Raw genomic sequence first — 6,662 nt, 5'->3', positions numbered from 1 at the left:
TGACAACCAACAAAACTGATCCTATTCACACTCCTTAACAAATACTGTTGAGGAATGTGAATAGACGGCAATCCCTTGCATACAAAGATCCCTTCAAAATAACAGCACAGGATTTTTTTTACCCAGGCAAAGGCCCACGAACCAGAGAAAACGGGGGTGGCGACCCCACCAGTTGGGATCACTGTCTTAGATCAGCACCATAAGGCTCTACTTTTTGATGCTGTCATGATTGAAGGAAATAAATAGATAAAACTAATTTTAAACAAATCAATGCATATTTTGTTGTTTTAATACATCACAAACAAAATTCTATAATAATGAGGAATATTGTCTTATTTATGACACATTTATATCATTCATATTAATCTTATCGACCTTTTCAAGCAATTCCAGGGTTATAATGATGACTAAAGTAAAAATCCTGTCGACTAGATTTTTTTTACATGAATTAAACAAACTGTTTACGTGGCCCTTAGAATGTCTCAGATTACCCAAATTCCCTCTAATTATTTATTCATTTACTTATTTTTGTATTCAGTTTTGCTACCAAACTGAGTTTCAGAGTTGAAAGAGTTAAGTGCAGGACTAGGTGGGGCCAAACCTGCTGATGTGGAGGAAGGAAAATGAAAACAAACAAGTGTGTCAACTTTTTTCAAGCCTGCTGAGGATTTAGTTGTTGCAACAAGGCGTCGAGAAACAAGCAGCCAGTTTTCATTTAATCAGAGAGACCAGCGAAGCAACGAAGCCCCAGTAAAGAAATGAAGGCAGAAGGGGAAATGTCTGCTGCAAGGTAAGTTTGACTTAGAAAAGAGAGAGAAAAGAGAGAGAGATAATATTTCAAGTGTTTTAAATCCATATATTACACAGAAACTTGTTCATTCTGAAATTGCTTTTATTTTATTGTCAAATAAAAATAGAAATCCACAAGTAGAAAGTAGCCTTACTACCTTTCTTCAAGTGCTTTTTTGGAGTTAAAGTTTTTGTGCTTTTTTAAAACTGCTATACATATTTGAGATGTATAACAAACAACAGCTATTTTACATTTAAGGTAAAGTGTGGTGAATGAAGAAACCTGCTGAAATTGAGCTCCCTGACCCAAACATGTCAACAGTTACTTTGAACAAAGGCTCTGACACATGTAACACGTGACCTGACACAGTCAAACACAAAATAGAGAGAAACAAAACTATCACAACGAAACAGAAAACAACCACAAAGAGATTATAAATTACAAAGAGATACAAGACAACGACAATGTCCTCTGAGCTCTCAGCTAAAGACCTTTTGGATTTGTTGAACACTTTTCGTTATGGCGTTTTTCCTTGAGTTTTATGTTTCCTGTGTAATTTAGAAAATGTGCTCCTTATCGCGGTCATGTTTCCAGTGTCTTCTTGGTCGTATGCCTTGTGCTTTGCCGTTTTTCCCTGTTCCCCTGGTGTTTCATTGCATATTGAGTTTTGATCTTTGTTTTTTGGAATCCTGTTTTGCTTTTGTAGTATTATGTCTGCCGGACATGTTTATGTTATTTTACTGGCTCCTGCATTCAGCACCAAAGAATTAGACTAAAAACTACAAAACAACACACAACAACGACAGAGAGAGTAAAGCACCCAAAAAGAGACAAAACAATTAACTGTAAAGACACATAATACCCAACAGTAAACGGAGACAGAATGACCACAAACCGAAACAAAACAACAACAAAAAGAAACAACCACGAAGATAGTGGTAATGCAATTTGCCACTTGCCAATAAACCGAAACAAAGAAAAACAAAAAGAAACAAACACCAAGAGAACAAAGTGGCAACATAACAACCATAAAATGACTACAAAACAACCACAGACAAACAACAACCACAAAGAGATACATTGTCACACAAAAAGAAAACAGACAAAAGACAAAATAAATGACTACAAAGAAACAACTTCAAACCAACAAAAATGATCTACAAAGAACCAAAACATTCACAAAGAGACAAAAGGCAGTTCAACTTCATGATGGAGATACATTCAGTCTTTCATTGACATTTTCTGCTTAAGAAGTTAAATGAAATGTCCCAAAGTGATTGATGCTTTATGTCTTATTACAGAAAAGAGCTACAGCAGGTGTTGTGCCGCTATGTCACAGACACCCTCATCTACATCGACACTGTAAGAGGATTCTGTGAAGACGTCTCTAAATGGGGGCTCCATAGGGAGACCGAATTAAACATGATGATAGATATCAAAGAGAGGGTTGACAACATCAACCTAAACGTCGACCATGTTTTTAAGTCAGAGCAAAAAGGTTATGCCTTTTGGAAATATTTGAAGAGCAAGCTGACCCAAGTGACCGCAGACAGCAGGCGTGCAAAGCTGCAGGAGGAGCTGGATGCCGTGCTCAAGGACACTTTGGTTGGCCTGGCGAAGCTCGAAGATTTCCTGGATGCAGTGGAGAAGCTGGCGGTCACTTCGCTCCATGTGTTTACAGAGAACCAGACACTATGTCTGCCCAAAGGAATCCCCCTCGATTGTGTTCAGGTTGTCATCACTGCGGCACGGTGGATCTGCCCTCTCCTCCTCGAGTTCAAAAGAGATGCACGAGTCTTCTTCCTGCCCAGACTTCAGAATGTGGAAGTGCTCTCGTATGAGTTGGACAAGTACATACGGACCACGCAGAAAATCTGTGAGACGTTTGGAAAAAGGTGAACAGACGTGCAACAACATGACACATTTAGCAGTGGGTAACATTTAGTACATGAAATAAATGTAACTGTCTTTCACAACTCCCTCAGTGACATTCATTCAGAAATGACGACGGAAACTCTGGTGAACTTCGACGTGGATCTGTCTGAAGATGACATGCGGAGGATGCTTGATCATATTAATCAGCTGGATGAGATCAGGTAAGTGTTGTTTAAGAAGCTTTCAAACTACTTACTCGACTTGAGTGGAACCTTTGTCACAGCAGATCATACAACTCTTCTGAACAGATTCAGTAACCTGGTTGGCCTATAGACGGAACTGCTTTTAATTTTTTCGGTTTTTCATTCAGTTTGTCTATTGCATTTATGTGATGTTTTTGATGGATATTACTGTTTTGTTAAGCCTGTTTGTGTTGGTCATGTTATTTATCATTTTACTCCTGATCAAAGAATCAAATACTGCTTAAAGTCCCATAATCCAGGCTTAAAAAAAGTGAGGGGGACATCTTTTTGTGGTTTAAGCTACAGTTTGGCACAAACTTTACATGAGATCAGTGCCTCAGTTTAAAAAGCAGTAAACATATTTATATAAATATATATATATATATATATATATATGTATACAGTATGAACACATTTTATAGGATATTTATATATATATATATATATATATATAAATATCCTATTAAATTATTTATGTTGTTCCTTTACTGTTTTGTTATTTTTCTTTTTTGTATGATCTGGCTTTAATTTGCACATTTTGCAGTTATATTTTATTTTTGCTCCTTGTAACTCTATTGGAATACTATTTTTATTCTCTCCACCGCCTTTTCCTACGCCTGAGGATTTAACTGTTGAATCGGAGAGCGTAGTTCCCTGCAGGCTGGGCGATAACTGGTAGAATTTATAGTCATTCCAGAAGAAATTCCAGGAGAAAAGACGGATCAGCAAGAACAATTAGCACAAGGACAGGGGATGTGTCAATGTTTAGGTTGTGGCGCCTTTAAGGTGAATCCGAAACTTTGAAATTTTAATAAATGTTTCACTTAATTCCCTTTTTTATCTTCATCAGGATGAACAAGCACTTCAGGATGGTGTTCTTGTTTCAAGAGGAATCGTTTTGTGACTTCATCAGTGAATTCAGCAAGCGACAGGACAGGATGCTGGAGTTTCTCAATGACCTGGAGGAGGGGGCTATTCAGCTCGACAGGATGAATAAGGGGGCAAAGGTCTCCAGCGTGGTAGGCAGCTCGGTTGGGGCGACTGGAGGTGTGCTCTCCATTGTTGGCTTGGCGTTAATTCCTGTGACAGCAGGGGTGTCTCTAGCTCTGACAATGACGGGGATAGGTATGGGAATCACCAGCGGAGTCAACAGCGCTGTCACCACCTTCACAGAGATCGGAGTAAATACAAATCAACAGAACAAAGCCAGAGAGGTTTTTCAGAAATTTATGAAGGATGTGCAGAGTCTCCAGAAATGTCTGGACAAGGTGACCAGTCAAGCCGACACCAAAATGGAAGAGAGTATCATCCCAGTGGCTGTGGGAGTTGGCAAGGGTCTTGGTAAAGTTGGTGCTATTGGAAGACGTATTGATGCATTAGTTGATGCTGCCTCTGCTGCAAAGTTGTTGAAAAACGAAGACTTGATTGCAGGTGTCGCCAAAGGGCCTCTCGGTGTTGCCAAGTCAGCCAGGGCAGGTTTCATAGCACTCAATGCTCTCTTCCTTGGCATGGATATCTTTTTCGTCTGTAAGGACGGCCACAGTCTGGCAAAAGGCATTGAGACCGCCTGCTCACAGTGGATCAGGGCCAGAGCTGCTCTGTGGAGCTCAGAGATGGATTCATGGAAGGAGATAAACGACTCCCTGTGTGAGGGCCGGGAGACGTCAGAGAAAAAAAAAGCTCTTCTGGAGACACCATTTTATCCAGAGATGGATGTGAAGAAGCAAAGAGAAGTAGAAATGGAATTTACTCCTGATAAAGTGGAAGAAAAACCAAAATAAAATAAGTTTTGCTTAGTTGACACAATTCTCCACAAAAGGAGAAAATGGAACCCTGATAATTTGCCAGATTTTGAGGGTTAAAGTTGAAAATAATACCAACTAAATATGGTGAGGTTGCCACCAGACCCTTATCAATACGGATAACTGATTTTGGCTCCCCCAGTGGGGGAACATTTAGTCCAAGACAATTATTAAGATTGTAAGTGAAAATAGAATTGGGAATTAAAAAGAAAAAGTCAAAAAGAAAAGTGTCTAATAGGATCTCAATGAAATTGAAATGCATTTGAAAGCACTGAGTGTCTGGAAGAAGAAATATAGATGCAGGATAAGAAGAAATGATGCAAAACAAAAGCCGTTTGTTACCCAAAGGAATGAATTTCATGAAAAGGCAAATGAATGTGAACCAACAGATAAATCTGCACAGAAAAAGGTTTCTTTGTATCCTCCAGTGCCTCAGTGTGTCAGAGTGGACCACGATCACGACTGTGCCTCTCTTCAGAGACCTGAAGTGGCTTCAGCCCCAGCCGGTTCACTTCCGCCCTATATTCCTCCACCAACAACTGCCCATCCACCAGACTCCACATCAGAACAGCAGACAACAGAAGCAGACCGAAGGGAGGGGCAGAGGCTGAAAGAAAGGGAGTGTCTGGAGGAACGGGGTGGAGCTGCTCAGGCAGATTGGAGGAGGGGGGCCAGGAGAGAGCGGTGGAAACTCCTGAGATAAGCGGTATCACACCCACACCACACAAACAGGATAGGGAAACACACACATTGATATTAGAGGCAATCACATGCTTAGAAATTAAAAAGGACATTCTCTGCATTGTACATCACCCCCCAACTGCATGCATATAAAACGTTTTTTTCTGTTACAGTGCACGTGCAGAGAACTGTTCATCTGGTAACTTTAATGACATCGACTCATCATTTTTTGTCTCAATTAGCAGTTGCGATCATCTCCGTCTTACAGGAAATCCCTAAGACACTGTGGGCTCAAGGCAAACATGATGTTGGCTTAAAGGGGACATATAATGAAAACTCCACTTTCGTAGTACTACTACACGTTAATTTGGGTATCTGGCATGTCTACCGTCCCAAAAACTCTGGAAAAAAAGAACTCCCGCGATTTGTTGTGGTTCCTCTATGTCAGAAACGATATGCTAGAGTGCGACGAATGGGATTATGACCGAAAAATACGTAATTTTCCAACCATGGCCATGTAGGGAGTCTCGTTACATGGCCTTGGACCACCCCCCACCATCATTTCGAGCTAATGCGAGTTAACGAGATCCACCGTCTCTCCCCGTGGAGACGGTGGAGCGCGTTAGCTTGCTGCTGCTACCCGACAGACATCTAAGTGGCCTCATAAACATGCCGATCGTCGAGGCGGAGACCCCCGGGACACCTCTAAATGTTGACTCAACAGTGTGGAAGGATGCTGGATTCGGCCAACCTGACTCTGGTTCAAAACGATATGGATGCAAGATTGTATCTTCGTCTCCAGTAGCCATATTTCTAAAGAGGTAATGGATAGCTAAAAATCTGGGCACTTGTATCGCGTGAAGGAGGGAGGAGGGGTGAGGGGGAGAGGGGGGGGGGGGTGAGAGGGGGGGCAGGGCACTCAAAACAGGTCAATCTGAGGAGGGCTGTTTTAGACAGGGTAAAAAGGGTGCTGTTTTAAATGATCCTTGTGGTATTTTGACCAAAATATGTTAAAGAAAAAACATTAGTACCCCAAGGAACCATATCAACTGTGGTAAAATGGGCATACGATGGGTCCTTTAATATAATGCCTAAATCTTACTTCAGGCCCTGCCAACAGTTATACCCATCAAAAGCTGAAGCCATTAAAGGCATTACTCCAGTTTTTGAATTCCGAAAAGTAAGAGTCCATCACTCACCAGCACGCATGCCTTTTTTTTATGGGAAAAATTGAAATTGCAATTTGTTTCGACAAAAATAACTTTTCTGGGT

The 6,662-nt window shown here is 40.9% G+C and overlaps 1 pseudogene; it reads left to right on the top strand.

Moving 5' to 3' along the window:
• The first annotated feature begins 472 nt into the window (after positions 1-472).
• Positions 473-6,254, top strand: LOC128458894 (uncharacterized; annotated as a pseudogene).
• The last annotated feature ends 408 nt before the right edge of the window (positions 6,255-6,662 follow it).

Source organism: Pleuronectes platessa, chromosome 16 (assembly GCF_947347685.1).
Source record: "Pleuronectes platessa chromosome 16, fPlePla1.1, whole genome shotgun sequence".
NCBI lineage: Eukaryota > Metazoa > Chordata > Actinopteri > Pleuronectiformes > Pleuronectidae > Pleuronectes > Pleuronectes platessa.
This window is presented reverse-complemented; position numbering and strand designations above follow the sequence as displayed.